This window comes from Schistocerca americana, chromosome 5 (assembly GCF_021461395.2).
Source record: "Schistocerca americana isolate TAMUIC-IGC-003095 chromosome 5, iqSchAmer2.1, whole genome shotgun sequence".
Classification (NCBI taxonomy): domain Eukaryota; kingdom Metazoa; phylum Arthropoda; class Insecta; order Orthoptera; family Acrididae; genus Schistocerca; species Schistocerca americana.
In genome coordinates this window covers 56,445,706-56,467,570 of record NC_060123.1, presented here as the reverse complement: position 1 = coordinate 56,467,570, position 21,865 = coordinate 56,445,706, and the positions used below count along the sequence as shown (strand labels likewise).

Sequence of the window (21,865 nt, the reverse complement as noted above, 5' to 3'; positions counted from 1 at the left end):
ACAGAACCCATGTGGACGGGTGGAAAGAAATGTCAGGCTTCGTAATACGTATTTATATGTGTCGTGTATTATGCATTTCTTGTACGTGGATGTGAATCTGCACATGAACTTTCCTAATCCTCCTCACACCTTTCCGTAAAGCGTGGCCAAATCTTTGTTGGGAAGTAGTTCTGTAGTATAGCAGTGCCAACCTTACTCCTGGGTAGGGGATCAGAGAGACAGCACAGGCAGGTAAAAGTCAAAGACTTTCCAGTGTCACAAGATTTGGGGTGGAGAGATTGGTCACGGCCCAGTGCTTCGACCACCCCCTCCGCCGGGGCCCAGGAAGACTTCCGGGTGCCGTCCATATTCTAGGCGTGTTTGAGAAGACGGGTAAGTGAGCAGACGTGCCCTCAGTGCGTCTGTCTCAATGTTCACGCATGGAAGAGAGGTATTTGAATATTTGTACTAATTCTTTTATTTCCAGCTTCGGATTGTGTAAGGTAATGAATGTGCTCGTTTAATACCGGAAATTTGACCCCCTGTGTTAAAGTATCTGGTCCCCAGTTTGCCCGTTATCCTCCTCACATAGTGAATGTCCTATGTAAAATATTGGCCAACGCAATTCCGTCTTACCCTTAGAAGTGTGCGTGCAGGTTAGTGTATAATATACCCGAGCTATAAGTTGTAAAATTGTAATATCTGTAAACTGAAACAATTGCTGCTATCGCTGTAAAGTCGAGTGATAATGTTTAAAATAAATGGGAAATCAACTGTCATCTATCTTTAACATACCTTAAAAATCACAAAGAAGGCAAGTTTAAGGAATTTATTTAAAATGAAAGCTATAGAATGCAGGGACCCACACATCAGCGTCTGAGTCCTCCAGCCCCTCGCCTAGTATCGTACAGAAAGGACACGCTCTCTAGGTAGCGCTCTCAAGCTCCTCTCCCCAGTTATCCGTTGCGTAATTTTGATTCAGGGCTTGACGACATCAACTTTCATCTGGCGTCCCTAGGCAAGGAGGTAAGACGGTAAACTTTCAGTACACAGCAGCTTCTGGAGTTCCGTCTCGAAGTATCCTGCCTGGCGACTTCGGTGTCGTGTCCTCGGTTTCCGGTGCGGAGTGCAGCGCAGCGCAGCGGACAGTGCTGTGCCGTGTCGTGTTTGCTCGGCCAGAGCGGTGCTGCTTAATGCCGGCTCAGGCGCCGCCCGGCGGCGCGGCCGCTGTCTGCGCGCGCCTGCGACACAGCGGGAAGGCGGCCGCTCGGTGTTTACCTGGCCAGGGAGCGGCCGGCCCACGCTCTGTTGACAGCGGGTGGGCGGCGCGTGCGGCCGCATAACGTAGCGCGCTGACCGTACTACTCCGGCAGCCCTCCCTAAAACCGCGGCGCGGGAGCACACGACAGGAAAATCGCGCTCGTCATCTTGTTGTCAGTTAAATAATTCGTATGTCTCTATCGGACACAATTCATTACAAAGTCACTGACGAGGTAAACGACAGAAAAGTATGTAACAGCAATAAGCAGAGCATTCGATACTAGTGTGACCAATATTTCATGTGGTTGTACGGGAGATAACAAGTGAAAATGATTTTAGGGAAGGTTTAAAGGAGATAAATTTCAACTGCACAGCCGGCCGCTGTGGCCGAATGGTTCTAGCCACTTAAGTCTGGAAACGCGCGACCGTTACGGTCGCAGGTCCGAATCCTGCCTCGGGCATGAATGTGTGTGATGTCCTTAGGTTACTAAGGTTTGAGTAAGAAACTTCCTGGCAGATTAAAACTGTGTGCCGGACCGAGACTCGAACTCGGGACCTTTGCCTTTCACGGGCAAGCGCTCTACCGACTGAGCTACCCAAGCACGACTCACGCCGCGTCCTCACAGCTTTACTTCTGCCAGTACCTCGTCTCCTACCATCCCAACTTTACGGAAGCTCTCCTGCGATGACCACTGAGTCCGGATGGCTCAGTGGTCACAGCGTCTGCCTAGTGAGCACGAGACCAAGGTTCTAATCCTGATCGGGTACAAATTTTCTATATTTCCTCATTATGTAAATCAACGCTCACTAGCAGCTACATGTCGTAATTCCTGCATATCTTGATTGATAATGGCTCCAGCGTTAAAATGGTGTCTGCTCTTTCGGGCATGTTAGAAAGAAAAATGCAGAGGACAGCTGAGTCCAGCCGGGAAGTATGGTCCGTTTGTCAACTCGATTTCGACGCACGCGCGGGAAAGTTGCAGCGTGCTATATACGGCGGAACGGAGCAAGTCTTCGTCTGTCTTCGATTGTTAACCTGAAGACGATCGGCAGTTGCCCAGTCGTGCAATGAATTAAACGATGAGCAGCTGCAAGCCTGAAATTTCTTTGAACAGTCCATTCGCCGGGAAAATTTTAAAATTCACAATGATAAAATTATTTTCTCAGCAATGTTTCCACAGCTTTTAAATGGAATAGGGCTGATTTTGTGCAGTGATTTGTTACTGTAGGTGAGACATGCGTACAACTCTTCACGCCGGAAATGAAACCGCGATAAAAGTGGTTGATGCCTACGGTAATATTAGACAAGTCTCACGTAGTAACTGAACAGAAAAAATGTGAGGTGGCACCGGAATCTCAAACTAAAAAGAAAAATTTTCTTTTTCAGCGATGTACATTTGCTGAGAATGGCTCTTGGGCAACGAGAAAGAACAGGAATTTTGAGTTAGAACTGTTGAGGAAATCGCGTTATTCGTATGATTTTTGCGCTTCCATGCTTGTCAGGGTACATGGGTATTCGGCAGGTGTTCTAGAATATCATTTCACGGAAGGAATTTACTTTCTGTAAAAATGTTGGAAAAACATTAACCTTAAAGACTATTACTTTGAGATGTGCGTTTACTGGAAATAGTCCTTCTGCGCCAGGCCAGTAATATGTTCCATGTCTCTTGTAAAACGATCCTTTGAAATTATACTTTTAATTATCAATCTGAAACTGGTGTTTCACGAAGAAACCAGATTTAACGTTGATGATTTCACTATTTTTGTGATCGATACTTCAACTTGTCTGTGTTTTTCGTCGCATCTTTACACTTCCGTAATTTTATTACACTAACGTATTAGCTGTGAACAAGAGCAAGTTAATATTGCGACAACTAGACACTGTAATGATTCATGTATGCGAAAGTTTTTAATGATTTCGGTTTTAAAAGGTATTTAACCGTGGCCTAAAATAAGAGGATTATTATTATTCCATGCGTTTAGCAGTTTTTAGGGCGGGTTGTCCTTATAACACTGTACACAATCTCTGCACTCCTTGCCTTAGTCATTATTTTTGGAACATCAACCGATCGACACTGGTTGTATTCATCACTGGGATGAGAATCAGTACGACCTTACCTAGTGCGTTTTCCGTCTGAAGAAACGTATTACGAGCTACAGGTATCGGTCGACAGTCCTGAAGGGACAAAAACTGAAAAGTGTTGTTCTATTTGCACTCTAAATCATTAACATAATTTTTCTATAAATTTTACAATTTGAGTTTAGTGAAAAAATGTAAGCAAAGAAACACAAATTTGTTCTACTTTTCCCAATAACATTACTGAACTTACTCAAAGAGAAATGTCACTCTTTAACCATGTTATTTTACGTTAATTTAGGATGATCCGAATAATCAAATTAACAAAGAACAGTTTTAGTTACCGTCCAGAACCCGAATAATAGCATTTTGAATTTATGAATTAATTACATACTTTTATGTGTATCTCATTTATACTTCTAGTAAGTTGATACACCGTTCCTGCATAGATATTTTTACTCCAAATAATTATTTTTCAATTAATAAAATTACTTGCGAAGATGACATTCCAGAAAGGAAATAATAATCTTGCAACACTAACACACGTAATTATACAGCGTGGCATTATACTGTAAGAACTAAATAAGTAGAGTGAAAATTTCATTCTAGAAACATCCCCCAGGCTGTGGCTAAGCCATGTCTCCGCAATATCCTTTCTTTCAGGAGTGCTAGTTCTGCAAGGTTCGCAGGAGAGCTTCCGTAAAGTTTAGAAGGTAGGAGACGAGGTACTGGCAGAAGTAAAGCTGTGAGGACGAGCCGTGAGTCGTGCTTGGGTAGCTCAGTCGGTAGAGCGCTTGCCCGCGAAAGGCAAAGGTCCCGAGTTCGAGTCTCGGTCCGGCACACAGTTTTAATCTGCCAGGAAGTTTCATATCAGCGCACACTCCGCTGTAGAGTGAAAATTTCATTCAAGGTTTAAGTATTTTTAGTTCTAGGGAACTGATGATGGCTCTGAGCACTATGGGACTCAACTGCTGAGGTCATCAGTCCCCTAGAACTTAGAACTAGTTAAACCTAACTAACCTAAGGACATCACAAACATCCATGCCCGAGGCAGGATTCGAACCTGCGACCGTAGCGGTCTTGCGGTTCCAGACTGCAGCGCCTTTAACCGCACGGCCACTTCGGCCGGCGGAACTGATGACCTCAGATGTTAAGTCCCATAGATCTCAGAGCCATTTGAACCATTCAACTGCACAACTACACCAGGGATATATCTATATGATCCATATACACTACTGGCCATTAAAACAGTTACACCGAGCGGTTCTAGGCGCTACAGTCTGGAACCTGCTATGGTGGCAGGTTCGAATCCTGCCTCGGGCATGGATGTGTGTCTTGTCCTTAGGTTAGTTAGGTTGAAGTAGTTCTAAGTTCTAGGGGACTGAACAGGTTGGAATCCTGCCTCGGGCATGGATCTGTGTCATGTCCTTAGGTTAGTTAGGTTTAAGTAGTTCTAAGTTCTAGGGGACTGATGACCTTAGAAGTTAAGTCCCATAGTGCTCAGAGCCATTTGAACCAAAACTGTTACACCACGAAGATGACGTGCTACAGACGCGAAATTTAACTGACAGGAAGAAGATGCTGTGATATGCAAATGATTAGTTTTTCAGAGCATTCACACAAGGTTGGCACCGGTGGCGACACCTACAACGTGCTGACATGAGGAAAGTTTCCAACCGATTTCTCATACAAAAACAGCAGTTGACGGGCGTTGTCTGGTGAAACGTTGTTGTGATGCCTCGTGTAAGGTGGAGAAATGCGTACCATCACGTTTCCGACTTTGATAAAGGTCGGATTGTAGACTATCGCGATTGCGGTTCATCGTATCGCGACACTGCTGCTCGCGTTGGTCGAGATCCAATTAATGTTAGCAGAATATGCAATCGGTGGGTTCAGGAGGGTAATACGGAACGCCGTGCTCGATCCCAACGACCTCGTATCACTAGCAGTCGAGATGACAGGCATCTTATCCCCATGGCTGTAACGGATCGTGCAGCCACGTCTCGATCCCTGAGTCAACAGATGGGGACGTCTGCAAGACAACAACCATCTGCACGTACAGTTCGACGACATTTGCAGCAGCATGGACTATCAGCTCGGAGACCATGGGTGCGGTTATCCTTGACACTGCATCACAGACAGGAGCGCCTGCGATGGTGTACTCAACGAAGAACCTGGGTGGACCAATGGCAAAACGTCATTTTTTCGGATGAATCCAGGTTCCATTTACAGCATCATTATGTTCGCATCCGTGTTTGGCGTCATCGCGGTGAACGCACATTGGAAGCGTGTATCCGTCATCGCCATACTGGCGTGCCACCCGTCGTGATGGTATGAGGTGCCATTCGTTACACGTCTCGGCATGACCGCATGACGGCACTTTGAACAGTGGACGTTACATTTCAGATGTGTTACGACCCTTGGCTCTACCTATTGTGTACATAGTTCCGCGTAGTCAGCGCGTACAGAACTTTCCCACTAGAGCGCGCCCCGCTAAGCACAACAGCGCAGGCGCAGCGCTCGTCCGTCTCCGCACTACGAGATGGCGCTGTCATAGAGACGGACCAAATTCTGCTTCCGTCGATCCGCGTATTAATATGTAACGCAGCCAATGAGATTGCTACTAACGTAGAACCTTTTCTCCTCGCGGATCACACTCGCGCAGTGATACCTGAACGCGCGAGGTATTATAACGAGTGTACAGACCTCCGATTAGTCAGTCTGCATTAGTCTGTACCAGTCTGCATTAGTCTGTACCAGTCTGTAGTGAAGTTTCAGTCTGCGCCTAATAAGATTATCATATTCCTGTACATAGCCGTGAAGAGAAATGTATAGACACTTTGTCAAGTATCAGAGATATGTGAGATTAAGATTAACGTACCAAGACCAAAGGAACTTTAGATTGTCAATTGTAAACAGCATCCAGAATCAAGTTAAGTAATTTCTATGCTTTTTATTATTTTAATAAATGTGTGTGAAAATTAATCAAGTTGTGTTTAAAGTTAGTCACCGTCAATCTGCTACTCTAAGCGTGCAAGTGGCATTTCTATCGTCTGACCTAACGGCAGAAGATAAACACGCCACAATAAGACCACGAGACATATTGCTGACACTCGCCTACTTCGTTAGAGCGACAAGTAGACTAATCTGATGGTGTGTGTACCGAAGGTCTTACAGTACGCACACCACACTACCCTTCATTCGATCCCTGCGAAACCCTACATATCGGCAGGTTATTGCACGACCGCATGTTGCAGGTCCTGTACGGGCCTTTCTGGATACAGAAAATGTTCGACTGCTGCCCTGGCCAGCACATTGTCCAGATCTCTCCAATTGAAAACGTCTGGTCAATGGTGGCCGAGCAACTGGCTCGTTACAATACGCCAGTCACTACTCTTGATGAACTGTGGTCTCGTGTTGAAGCTGCATGGGCAGCTGTACCTGTACACCCCATCCAAGCTCTGTTTGACTCAATGCCCAGGCGTATCAAGGCCGTTATTACGGCCAGAGGTGGTTGTTTTGGGTACTGATTTCTCAGGATCTATGCACCCAAATTGCGTGAAAATGTAATCTCATGTCAGTTCTAGTATAACATATTTGTCCAATGAATACCCGTTTATCACCTGCATTTCTTCTTGGTGTAGCAATTTTAATGGCCAGTAGTGTAGTTCAATAATTGTCACCCAGTATGTATGCAAACTGACCTTCATGTACAACTTTGAGAAACATAATTAGACTCACCAAATGAACATTGCTGAAATTATTAAATGTTGAGCAGGGAGAATTGGTTTTCGCTCTCCGATATGTTCGGCACACATGTTGATTTCGTTGGAACAGTTCATTTTGTCGAGGTACAGTAGGTCGTCATGTCTGAACGGAGATTATGTTGTAGAATTGTGCTGCAAGTGATTCAGGCGAGCAGCTGTGGCCAATTCCACTGCCGGCACAGCGTAGTTTTAGCGATTCTGTAGGATAGGCCTGCGAGCGGCGCGTGACTGCTTGCAGCCATTTGGTAATTGGGCATAGGGAAATGGAGCGGGCGGCAAATAATGCTGTAGACAGAGAAACAATTAGCGATAAGGGAAGCATTATAGATCGGTCGGTCGGCAACAGCTCGCCTCAGGAATCCGAAATGACAGGACACAATCTTGCAAATCCTGTAGATTCAGGTTTTGCGGCCTCGCCGTTTCCTCAAATAAGTCAAGACATATTTTCTGCTTTTCAAAATGCAAATATTGCCGGTTCAAATGCACTGCCGGATAGCACTGAGGAACATGTTTCAGACACCAGTGCATTGTTGTTACAATTAATGCAACAAATGGGACAAAAGCTTCAAAAGTTCGACACAATGGAACAACACCGCAGACTGCACACAGCACAGCCAGTGATTTTCATACAGAGCGCTACGTGATGTTACCAACATAAAAACCTAAACAGCCTACTTACAGCTGTCAGTGATCATCGTCCATGCAACACCGACTTGGCGTCATCCGATTTCCATCTGTTTCCAAAACTTAAACAACACTTTCGAGAATTCACTCTGTTGAATGAAGCAGTCGAAGCAGTCAAACACTCTACAGCAATGGTATCAACAAGCAAGTCTCATTGGAGACATGTGATCATCAACAGGGTGACTATGTTGAGAAAAAAAATGAAGAATAAAGTTATAGAATGTTAATAAAGGTTGTTTAATTTAAAAAGGCAACAAATCGGATGTATTACTTTTCACCATGCCCTAGTACCACAGTGGTCACTCACGAAATATACGAGAGAAACAGGCAGTCGGAAACGGAGCCGATGACAAAAATTAAAAACGGAAGAACTGCTACAACACGGGAGATCCCGTGAAATAAGGGAGAGTTAGTCATGCCATTCGATACAGCAACTAAAAGTGGTGTGATTCCACAGGCTTTTTTCGGCGAAGTAGATGATTTTCAAGCGTCTGGATTTGCAACTTATTAGCATTTTTGTTTAAACACGTATTTGGCTAAGTTTCCTACTTTTCATCTTCAGCTGTCTGGACTCCAAATATTGTGAAAGAAGTCACAATTTTGTGGAAGGAAAATGTCAGGATTACCTTGGCTATTAACCGTGATACTTCGAAGTAAAAAAAAGTGTGTAGACTAGAGAGTACAGCGAAGTCTCATACAGTTCACAGCACAGAAACTGTGTAGAGCATGATAATTTAGAAATTAAGAATAAACTCTCCTTAGGGGACGAGAGTTACGTAGATGAAGTACCAGACAAGCGTAGTGAAGGAAAATTTGGAATAAGATGAGTGTCCAGTGAAAGTACATGTTTGTTCTCAGTCATAATCATATTGTGTATCGGCAGCATAGTGTACGAAGATATCTGACAGGTTTTTCCAGTCGCATTTCGACTAATTGTCCTCCGACAGCAGTAGCTGATAAATTAGCTTTTCTTTCTAACATTTAGTTTGTCTATAGACTAAAGAGCCCTGCTCCCTTGTTACCAACAACGGATCGTATTAACATTGGCTCTATATAATGAGAAATTTATATTTTTCTTTCGAGTCAATACTTTACAAATAAAAACAGTAATAAAAAATAACAAAGATCCATAAAAAGTAAAACAAAACAAACACAGACTCCACTCCCTTATCGGCTGTTAGCAATGACGAAGTGAAGATCGCTAGCATAGCCGTTAGCATCGCAGGCGGGAAACGCCTAGTAAACACGCAGAGGATGCCACCACGTTTACTGCGCCGGCATTGCGGAAACAATAAATCGGCGGAAGACGGCCGGCGGCACAGCGTAGCGATGGGTGCAAGCAGTCGCGCGCTGCTCGGAGGACCTCACGTAGAGGATCGCTAAGGTAACACTCACCCTGTGCAGGCAGTGGAACAGGCCACACACCTGCTCGCCTGAATCAATTGCAGCACAATTCTACAATGTAATCTTCGTTCAGACATGACGACCTACTGTACCTCGACAAAATGAACTGTTCCAAGGAAATCAACATGGGTGCCGAAAATATCGGCCAGCAAAACCAGTTCTCCCTGCTCGACATATAATAACTACAGCAACGTTACTTTTGGTGAGTCTACTTACGTTTCTAAAAGATGTACACGAAGGTCAGTTCGCATACATACAGGGTGACAATTATTGAACTACACTACTGGCCATTAAAATTGCTACACCAAGAAGAAATGATAAACGGGTATTCATTGGACAAATATGTTATACTAGAACTGATATGTGATTACATTTTCACGCAATTTGGGTGCATAGATCCTATGAAATCAGTACCCAGAACAACCACCTCTGGTCGTAATGACGGCCTTGATACGCCTGGGCATTGAGTCAAACGGAGCTTGGATGGCGTGTACAGGTACAGCTGCCCAAGCAGCTTAAACGCGATAGCACAGTTCGTCAAGAGCAGTGACTGGCGTATTGTGACGAGCCAGTTGCTCGGCCACCATTGACCAGACGTTTTCAATTGGTAAGGGATCTGGAGAATGTGCTGACCAGGGCAGCAGTCGAACATTTTCTGTATCCAGAAAGACCCGTACAGGACCTGCAACATGCGGTCGTGCATTATCCTGCTGAAATGTAGGGTTTCGCAGGGATCGAATGAAGGGTAGAGCCACAGGTCGTAACACATTTGAAATGTAACGTCCACTGTTCAAAGTGCCGTCAATACGAACAAGGGGTGACAGAGACGTGTAACCAATGGCAACCCATACCATCACGCCGGGTGATACGCCAGTATGATGATGACGGATACACGCATCCAATGTGCAATTCACCGCGATGCCGCCAAACACGGATGCGACCATCATGCTGCTGTAAACTGAACCTGGATTCATCCGAAAAAATGACGTTGTGCCATTCGTGCACCCAGGTTCGTCGTTGAGTACACCATCACAGGCGCTCCTGTCTGTGATGCAGCGTCGAGGGTAACTGCAGCCATGGTCTCCGAGCTGATAGTCCATGCTGCTGCAAACGTCGTCGAACTGTTCGTGCAGATGGTTGTTGTCTTGCAGACGTCCCCATTTATTGTCTCAGGCATCGAGATGTGGCTCCACGATTCGCTACAGCCGTGCGGATAAGATGCCTGTCAACTCGACTGCTAGTGATACGAGGCCGTTGGGACCCAACACGGCGTCCCGTATTACCCTCCTGAACCTATCGATTCCATATTATGCTAACAGTCATTGGATCTCGACCAACGCGAGCAGCAATGTCGCGATACGATAAACCGCAATAGCGATAGGGTACAATCCGACCTTTATGAAAGTCGGAAACGTGATGGTATGTTGTCTTCTGAGATCTCGCCTATGGGCGGCGGGTAGTTGCTTCCAAGGCCGCTGAGCCCGGCGGCTACGAATGAAGTGTTTAGAGGCGGTGAAATACTGGAGCCGTCTTTCTTTATTTGTCATTCATCACAACATCGTCTCACCAGGCAACGCCGGTCAAGAGCTGTTTGTGTAGGAGAAATCAGTTGGAAACTTTCCTCATGTCAGTACGTTGTAGGAGTCGCCACCTGCGCCAACCTTGTGTGAATGCTCTGAAAAGCTAATCATTTGCATATCACAGCATCTTCTTCCTGTCGGTTAAATTTCGCGTCTGTAGCACGTCATCTTCGTGTTGTAGCAATTTTAATGGCCAGTAGTGTATTTTGTTCACAACAACATCATGGCCATCATTTTGTAGATCCTTTTCATTTGCAGAAGGGAACTGTGTGGGCTTTGTAGAAAGGAGTGGGAAGATTGTTTTGGTGTGAAACACTTCGTCTAGGGATCTGAGAAAAATACTTTGAGTGGATATCTTGAGAGAGGCATTTGATCCACAGAGGTTCAGAACACTTGATCTGCACGTGTAGAGAAGGGACGTTGCCGCAGTCAGCAGCCAGTGTGTAGCGGATTGCAACACGTGTCACTTGCAGCTTTCTACTCTACAGTTTGCAGAGCATGGTGAGAAACTGCAGCTCAGCAGAGCAGATATGAGGCTTATCGATCACTTGAAGATGCATTGCTAGGGCTCCCTATGTCTGTCAACATAATGCATGGGTAACTGAGATGCTATTTTCATAATTTGTATTACTACTAGCGAAATGCTCATGTACACAGAGTACGCGAAGGAACTTGCCCCCCTTCTTGCAGCGATGTACCGTAGGTCTCTAGAAGTGCGTAGCGTTCCAAAGGGTTGGAAAAGGGCACAGGTCATCCCCCTTTTTCAAGAAGGAACGTCGAACAGATGTGCAGAACTATAGACCTATATCTCTAACGTCTATCAGTTGTAGAATTTTGGAACACGTATTATGTTCGAATATAGTGACTTTTCTGGAGACTAGCAATCTACTCTGTAGGAATCAGCATGGGTTTCGAAAAAGACGATCGTGTGAAACCCAGCTCGCGCTATACGTCCATGAGACTCAGAAGGCCATAGACACTGGTTCCCAGGTAGATGCCGTGTTTCTTGACTTCCGAAAGGCGTTTGATACAGTTCACCACAGTCGTTTAACGAACAAAGTAAGAGCATATGAAATATCAGGCCAATTGTGTGATTGGATTGAAGAGTTCCTAGATAACAGAACGCAGCATGTCATTCTCAATGGAGAGAAGTCTCCCGAAGTAAGAGTGATTTCAGGTGTGCCGCAGGGGAGTGTCGTAGAACCGTTGCTATTCACAATATACATAAATGACCTTGTGGATGACATGGGAAGTTCACTGAGGCTTTTTGCGAATGATGCTGTGGTATATCGAGAGGTTGTAACAATGAAAAATTGTACTGAAATGCAGTTGGATCTGCAGCGAATTGACGCATGGTGCAGGGAATGGCAATTGAATCTCAATGTAGACAAGTGTAATGTGCTGCGAATACATAGAAAGATAGATCCTTTATCATTTAGCTACAATATAGCAGGTCAGCAACTGGAAGCAGTTAATTCCATAAATTATCTGGGAGTAGGCATTAGGAGTGATTTAAAATGGAATGATCATATAAAGTTGATCGTCAGTAAAGCAGATGCCAGACTGAGATTCATTGGAAGAATCCTAAGGAAATGCAATCCGAAAACAAAGGAAGTAGGTTACAGTACACTTGTTCACCCACTGCTTGAATACTGCTCACCAGTGTGGGATCCGTGCCAGGTAGGGTTGATGGAGGAGATGGAGAAGATACAACGGAGAGCAGCGCGTTTCGTTACAGGATCATTTAGTAATCGCGAAAGCGTTCCGGAGATGACAGATAAACTCCAGTGGAAGACTCTGCAAGAGAGACGCTCAGTAGCGCGGTACGGGCTTTTTTTTTGAAGTTTCGAGAACATACCTTCACCGAGGAGTCAAGCAGTATATTGCCTCCTCCCACGTACGTCTCGTGAAGAGACAATGAGGATAAAATCAGAGAGATTAGAGTCCACACAGAGGCATACCGACAATCTTTCTTTGCACGAACAATTCGAGACTGGAATGGAAGGGAGAACCGATAGAGGTACTCAAAGTACCCTCCGCCACATACCGTCAGGTGGCTTGCGGAGTATGGATGTAGATGTAGATGTAATTCCACATATTGCTTATGGTCAAGCTAGGAATTTAATTAGCTTTTCATTTCGGTGTGCGAGAAGTTTGTTTTTCGTTTATTAGGCGCAGCGGCCTAACAGAGAGAGACGTCGGAGGACTCAAGCATCTGACTTTTGCCTCAGCCATAAATGTGTAGCTTTAAGTGATCTTCAGGGCCGATGCAGCCGCCACCCTCACATCTCCCCCTACTTGAGGCTCGCAATGTTAACACGATGGATGGTAAGCCACCAAGCGGCTAGAAAGCACTCAAGCAAAGGCGCGATGCTTACATGGAGGAATGTCTCCTTTACTTAAAGAAAACGGCAGCTGGAAGTGTTCCGCGGGAACTGCGAGAGACAGCGTCCCAACGGCTGCTCTGGAACGTGGTACGGTGTGCCTTTTGCATTTCTTACTTTCATGTTTTCGTTTTCTTCAAAGGCAAACAGGAAATGTGAAGCGGGAGCCCAGCGTAGCGCCTGCGCCTACCGTCATGTATTTTTTATTTTCAAATGTTAAAGAAACATCAAATGTTTTTCCTGTTCCTCGGTAAGTGGAAGGACTCGCTCTCTGTTAGTGAACGAAGGTAGACGCACGTTATTTTAGAGCGTAATCGGAGGTAGCCATTTTGGTTGTGAGAATAAGTAAAAAGTCTGTGTCTTTGATGTGCATTGAATGAAGAATATAGTATTATTTTACCAGTGAAAAGTTGAATGAGTCATTGTTCCAAGTAGTATTGCAATATGCAGAAAACCGAGAAGCCCACCTGTGTACTATGTGGAACTAATACGAAAAGAATTTTTACCCATTTACAGGCATAACTCAGCTTATTGTGCTGCTCCGACGCGCCGGAAAATTTCATAAGAGACAGTAATCAAAATTCCAATTTCATATCACCTCTGTATTATCTTCGTATCGACCATTAATTAATTTCATTATTTTCATTTATCTAAATTTTATTTTTTACTATCGTATTACATAGTGACAAGTGACAGGTACGATACATAGTGGGCAAAACAGTGAGTACTAATATTCTTAAGACAAAGAATATACATGTATGTTAGTAATTTCTTGATGTTCCATGTACTCTGATGACATGCCGGAGACAATAATGTAATACAGGAAATATACTAACTGAAAAAATAATAATAAATTAGAAGGAAGAAGACAACAATACGAAGAGTGGACAAATAAAAGTTCAATAGAGGGAAGTACCAGTTACAAGACAACTACAAGGTAGGACTGCGCAATGCATGTAGAGAATACTTTCCTAGTAGACCTATTATAAAATCCAAGTACCTATTTCCTAAAATCCAGAACCTGAAGCTTCAGAGGCTAAAGCAACTGGAATCAAGTAGAGAGAATGAAATTTCTTTATCAGTACGAAAAGCATATTGAGTGAACAACAATTGAGATTAAAAGTACATTCTGTAGTGCATTCTGTAGCGTGAGAAATAGCGCGGAAGTAAAATCCAAACAGAGAAAATATTAATTTTGGTAACTGCAGAGACGTAAAGATTTTCATAATGGATTGACAAAACGATAATGAAATGTCATTTCAAAATCAAAATACCAACGTAGTAGACTTGTATTTGCAAAACATAACGAGTGGTTTGGAACCGTCAAGCGGTGATTATTTGGCTGCTGGGATCTACCAACTCCGTTCCATTGTTGCATTCGACGCCCGTGAATACAGAACATTTCATTACAAGCAATACTTTGAGTACAGTTGAAGAAATTAATGACACCTCAAGGCAGAGGAATGTTCTAAATGGAAGTAGTACAGACGCAGATGTTGACATGCGTAGGCCAGAAGTACCTAGGGAAGATATGCAAGGCTTATGTCGAGCCTTTACAGAAACAATACAAACAGACATGAACACAATAAATTCAAACATGTGGAGTTAAGACACAATACAAAGAGACATGACTCCGAGATCGGGAAGGTAAATACAAACATGACACATATATCAGGCGAAGTAAAAAAAATATGCGCACAGAACTCAGTAATCTGGATATGAAGTTCACACAGCAGATTTCGCAAATCTCCATGGAGGCGGATAGGAAAATTAACGAACACGTACAAACTTCAGTTCACGATGAATGAGAAATTAAAAGGCACAGCGGGAACAAAATTTGAAACACCCACACGCACTTATGGACAGGAGCTATTCGGAATCAGAGAAGCTCAGGATAATTTACAGGTAATGCAAAAGAATACGCAGGTGAACATAGATAATTTACAATCAGAAGTAACGAAGCTGCGTTCGTTCTGTGACGACTTACCAGGACGTGTAGGAAAAATCATCGTGGAGATAGGATTACTTATTACTGATTAAAGAATCAGCTCAGATATTGTGCAACTTTGTGAAACAGTAAAGGATAATACAAAAGATGAAAACACAGCATTAACCGAACATTGTGTACGCGAACAACGTACTTACATGGAAGGAGAAAGAGGAAATTTTAAAAACGCTTAGAACATGATATCAAACAGGTAGAACAAAGACTAATGAACGAAATAGTTAGCAAACAAAGTACGGCAACATCATCGGCGTGGGTGGTAAGCGGAGCTATAACCAGCCGTCCGCCGGTGAGAGAAATCAGTAGCGCGGACAACAATGCCCAACCCACGCCGCGCAACCGCATGCCGATGCGTGACCCGAGCAACAAGCAAAACTTTTATGAGACAGACGAATGGAAAAACTGGTAGAAGCCGACTGCGGGGAAGATCAGTTTGGATTCCGTAGAAATATGGGAACACGTGAGGCAATACTGACGCTACGACTTATCTTAGAAGAAAGATTAAGGAAAGGCAAACCTACGTTTCTAGCATTGTATACTTACAGAAAGCTTTTGACAATGTTGACTGGAATACTCTCTTTCAGATTCTGAAGGTGGCAGGGGTAAAATACAGGGAACGAAAGGCTATTTACAATTTGTACAGAAACCAGATGGCAGTTATGAGAGTTGAGGGGCATGAAAGGGAAGCAGTGGTTGGGAAGGGAGTGAGGCAGGGTTGTAGCCTGTCCCCGATGTTATTCAATCTGTATATTGAGCAAGCAGTAAAGGAAACAAAAGAAAAATTCGGAGTAGGTATTGAAGTCCATGGAGAAGAAATAAAAACGTTGAGGTTCGCCGATGACATTGTAATTCTGTCAGAGACAGCAAAGGACTTGGAAGAGCAGTTGAACGGAATGGACAGTGTCTTGAAAGGAGGATATAAGATGAACATCAACAAAAGCAAAACGAAGATAAAGGAATGTAGTCGAATTAAGTCGGGTGATGCTGAGGGAATTAGATAAGGAAATGAGACACTTAAAGTAGTAAATGACTTTTGCTATTTGGGGAGCAAAATAACTGACGATGGTTGAAGTAGAGAGGATATAAAATGTAGACTGGCAATGGCAAGGAAAGCGTTTCTGAGGAAGAGAAATCTGTTAACATCAAGTATAGGTTTAAATGTCAGGAAGTCATTTCTGAAAGTATTTGTATGGAGTGTAGCCATGTATGGAAGTGAAACATGGACGTTAAATAGTTTGGAAAGGAAGAGAATAGAAGCTTTCGAAATGTGGTGCTACAGAAGAATGCTGAAGATAAGGTGAGTAGATCACGTAACTAATGAGGAGGCATTGAATTGGATTGGGGAGAAGAGAAGTTTGTGGCACAAGTTGACTAGAAGATGGGATCGGTTGGTAGGACATGTTCTGAGGCATCAAGGGATCACCAATTTAGCATTGGAGGGCAGCGTGGAGGGTAAAAATCGTTTAGGGAGACCAAGAGATGAATACACCAAGCAGATTCAGAAGGATGTAGGTTGCAGTAGATACTGGGAGATGAAGAAGCTTGCACAGGATAGAGTAGAATGGAGAGCTGCATCAATCCAGTCTCAGGACTGAAGACCACAACAACAACACGTCATCACAGCATATAAATGCTATTCCATCCTCCTGGTCAGCGTTGTTAACGGACGAGAGTTTAATAAAACTCCGACAGTTTCCTGTGTTTTGAAATGAAACAAAGCGAACGCACCCGACAGTGTTTGTCCGAGCCTAACAATCGTCCCCCGACAAATTGGTAAAATTTGGTAACTGTTTTGGAGTCAGGGTGTGTGGTAGGCACCACACACATCAACAGGATACAAACCAGCCGAACTTACGTTCGAAAACGTGGAACTAGAGGAATGGGCAAAACTGATACCTAAATTAGAGCACAACATGATGAGGAAAGGTACACTGCCGGGAAAGTATGCTAACCTCCATGGCAGGTAACTGGGGCGTTAGCGGCCACAGGGCAGAAAATACCGGTGGTTGCACTTCACTAATAAGAACAATACTGAATTCAATGATGAATGACAAATAAAGAAAGACGGCTGCAATATTTCACCGCCTCTAAACACTTCATTCGTAGCCGCCGGGCTCAGCGGCCTTGGAAGCAACTACCCGCCGCCCATAGGCGAGATCTCAGAATAGTCGGGGCTGCATTAGCAGTTAACTCTTCACTCAAACGTCCAGGGTTCAGTGTGCAGCGAAGCCGTCGCTCTCACAGCTACCCCTCCTCGATCCGGCAGTGGCAGCACGCCGTCAGCGGCCCCGGCTTCCCCTCGTGCTGTACAGACCTGCTCGCTGCTGCGCCCCAACCGAACTGATGTCCGATCGCAACTCCTCCCCAAACCCAGTACGCAGACAGCATTAAAATAACTGCTCATTAAAAGCACAAGATACACACGGTTCCGGGAAAACAATTCCTCCAATAACTCACAATACTAAAACCAGTCACTGTAAAACAACATGGACGAATTATGATTCGGCACAGACACAAAAAAGCCAGAAGCGGTCGGAAGACCAAATACACGTCGTCCGCTGCTGTGACCGACCGAACGACCAACCAACGGTCGTTCCCACTCAAGTCAGGCACGGGAAAGATCCTAGTATAAATCGTCAACTAACTAGGTCACCTCGACAGGCAGACACACACACAGGTAAAAGTTGCATTACTCGAATGTCATGGTCCAATCAACTAAAACTCGCTGAATCCGGTCCTTGACGTGGTCCTGCACTCTCGCGACCACATCCTTCCATCAGACAGTTCATATGTGTCCCCAGCGGTACTGGCTGTCCAGACCTCACTGCTGCTCCGTCCCAACTCAACTAGCTCCACACACGACGACCCGGAAATACTAGAGATCGCTCCAAAGACGGTACCACAGTACGCGCTATCGATAAGAGCTGGTGCTGCCACTCACGCACAGACAAGGCGAGCAAACGTAGTGGAGCCAGTGAACACACTAAGAAAACGTGGCGCCACTATCGCTATTACAAGACGCCAAGCTATGACCGGCATCAACGCGAGCCGTACACGGCTCAGACACCTTCTCAGAATTGCCAATGAACCGAAAGCAAATGAGAAAAACAATTTTTAAAACAGGGTGAAAGGACAATTTAAAAAATTTAAATTTCTTCCCTTGTTCACCCTATACAGATTAACAAATGTAAGGATAAATAACTAACTAAGGCTTTAGCACAACATGGACGTGCAGTTATGTAATGTAAATGTATGTGAATGTATTTATGTGTATGATCTTGCAATAGACAAGAAAATGAAGCTATGTAAATATACTTCTTCAAACATAAGGGTATTGAAACTCCATTGACTTGCACCAAGTAACCAAACTATGAGCCTCATTGTAAACAAAGCTACTGTATACTGTCTCCCTAAATAAAGACATTTCCGACAGAATACAGTAGGGAGTGCATTTATAATGTACTTTTGCATTTCTTGCTTTTATGTTTTCGTTTGCTTCAAAGGCAAAGAGGAGATGTGAAGCGGTAGCCCAGCGTAGAGCCTGCCCGTACCGTTACGTATTTTTAATTTTAAAATGTTAATAAAACAGAAGATATTTTTCCTGTTCCTCGGTAAGAAGGACTCGCTCTCGGTTAATGAACGAAGGTAGACGCATGTTATTTTAGAGCGTAATCGGAGGTAGCCATTTTGGTTGTGAGAATAAGTAAAAAGTCTGTATTTTTTATATGCATCGAAGGCAGAATATAATATTATTTTCCCAGTGAAAAGTTGTGTGAGTCATTATTCCAAGTAGTACTGCAATATATAGAAAAAAAACGAGCCCACATTTGTACTTCGGAGCTATCACGAAGATCCGATTACAACAATATAAAGGACACGGTCAAGATGTTGTAGGTGGATACAGTGATCGGTCATAGTATTATTAATTGGTAAGCATAAACCTACAAGAAAAGAAAGATTATTTCGTTTATGTGGAACTAATACGAAAAGATTTTTTTACCCATTTACAGGCATAGCTCAGCTTATTGCGCTTGTCCTACACGCCGGAAAATTTCATACGAAACAGTAATCAAAATTCCAATTTCAGACCACCTATTTATTATTTTCTTATCTGCCATTAATTAATTTCATTATTTCCATATATCTAAATTTTATTTTTTGTTATATTATAGTGGCTAGATAGACGGTTAGCTTCTGCCCGTGCCCCTGCGCACAAAATAAACAAAAAGTCTCAATCTTGCTTATGCTCTGTTGAAATATTGAAAGTTCATTGGCGCGGTGGTCTCAATCTCGGCAAAACTTGGCTGGATACTGGACGATGCTCAGAACGATTACCGTCATTGGTAGATAACTTGGAGATTTTCCGAAACTTGAGAGAGAAATTAGAATTTCAGTTGACAGACACATTACTTCCTGCCTCCACGAACGACAGTTTTGCAGCCCCTATGAGCCATACATGCGAAGATGGTTCCAGTACACTATTGAGTGTCACTCACAGGCTCCGCTCACGGAGCCAAGTACTGGAAGTTTATTTGGTGAGATTCGGCCAGCAATGCTTTTCCTTGGAGTAGTTCAGGGGGCACGGTATTTGTTAACTTTGCAGAGTTAGTCATTTCGGTAGTTTATGACTGCACTAGTTGTTTGATTTGTAGGATGTACGTTGCAACTGTGAACAGTGCTTGTTCTTCCGAGTCCACTTTTCAGTAGCCCTTTCTGATATGCTTGAACTGTAAAATTACTACTGGTTCACCAAAGGTTATTAATCTCAATCAATACACAAAATGTAAAGTGGAAGTAGGTGCCAAGGAATAACTGGTGAAATTACACACAATTTTGAGTAACACTTTTTATTAAAATTTGGTGCAAGACCTTACGTTTTTTTTTTTAAAAAAAAAAGACACTCATTTAACAAATAAGTCACAATTTACGATAGGAAAGGGCTTTTAAATGATTAAATTACAATAAAAAATTTCACGCCAGTAAAAAGCAAGTACAGGCAAGCAATTTAACATATACAAAGCGACGCTGTATAATATTTCAAGCTCTGCTAAATTAGAGGTGAATTTCACTCCATTCATTAAATGGCGCAGAACCTAATTTGTCTGCAACATATAATGACAATCCTGTTTACAGAAGTTCTCAAAACAGAAAAACCAAAACGCATGAGTCATGCACCCCCCCCCCCCCCCCCTCCCGGGTTCACTCACATTTCCAAAATATATAAAAAATAAATTTAACAAATTTCTGCCAGTTAACTTACGGCAAACACACACACTCGCCAGGTAGGACTTGCGAACTTGAGGCAACAATTTCTACCCGTAATGAAATGGCAAACTTTTGCATGGCAAGAAAACACACTAATAACCAAGTACCTATATAAAACACATAAGCACGTTGTGTAAAGCCTTAAAAGGTATTGAATTGGAAAAACACACAACAGTTTTTGCTGACTAGAAACAATATAAAAAAAATGCACTACGGCGTACATTAACAACCTTGCCTTTAATAGCCAAACACACATAAACATAAATTTAGGTAAATTACAGCTTCCAGATGAGCAGGAATTCGTTATGCAATTGACTAGTTCTTACCAAGAGACAAAAGGAATTTTTCTTCTTTCTTAGAGTACCTTTTACACGTGAGTCCAGTAATACTAGTTATGACAGGCGAGAGAATGGATCAGTTCTTACTGCCTTGCATTTGAAACAGTACAGTCATTGTTGCCCTAGACTTTCACAGACATGGCAGAGGCTAACAGTCAAATAAACCCGTAAGTAAGCTGGGGGGGAAAGTAGCAATCCGAAGCACAGATTTACTCTGACTCAACCCATTTAGTCCTCAAAAGTGGACAAACGGACCACCCTTTCTAATATCACCACCTTCCCGCGGGTGGGCAGACGAGAATGAATGGCGGGAAACCAACCCCCCCCCCCCCTCCCCAAAAAAAAAATACGGCTGGTATAATTAACTATGATAAGTAAATTGAATTCAATTAAACTTCATAAAATCTGTCAACAATCAATACTCAACTGCTGGTGCGTTACGGCTCCCAGGACTGAACCAACGCAGCACCTCCAAATGCTCTGCCGAGCCGCCCGCTGCCAGCCGTTTCAACGGACGCAGGAAGACGCGCCGATTTTCAGAACCTCCTCGCCGGTCGACGGCATACGGCCGAACTGCAGATTAGGCCCCTTACGGACCCACGCTCAGGAGGATTCCTTTCGCGACGAGCAGTTAACGCCCCATACCACGGAGCCGCTGCTCGCGTCGCTTACGCTGATGCCGCGGTCTGCGTGCTGTCCCTCTAGCACCGGCGGAGAAGTTGCTTCTTGATGCCCCGACTGCCAACTCTACACGAGAGCCCATACAGCCACCTCTTAAACCCACGCGAACAGCCCACTTTTCCCCTTTCCCGCTAGAGGGAGACACCGAAGCCTTCAATTGCCAAAACGGCGCCACCGCCAGAAAACGGAGGGCGACTACTTCACGCTACGCGCTGCGGCGCGCTTTTCAAAGCTAACTGTACTACGGCTCAATGCTCGACGCTTGGCCATTCGCAACATTCATTATATGATCCTAAAATTGGTATCAATATCCTAATTAGACGTAGTTTTCTCTCTAACTTTGCATTCAGTGTTACCTCGTTGAAGTTTTTGCCTGCTTGTAAGCACATTAAGGGAAAATGGATTACATCGTTTATGAACACGCATTTTCATTTAGTAGTT

At 43.8% G+C, this 21,865-nt stretch overlaps 1 non-coding gene across 1 annotated transcript; it reads right to left on the bottom strand.

The window, feature by feature from the left end:
* Window positions 1–1,767: 1,767 nt before the first annotated feature.
* On the bottom strand, window positions 1,768–1,842 carry Trnas-uga. The gene has a single exon. It is a non-coding gene; the product is annotated as a tRNA-Ser (tRNA).
* Window positions 1,843–21,865: the final 20,023 nt, after the last annotated feature.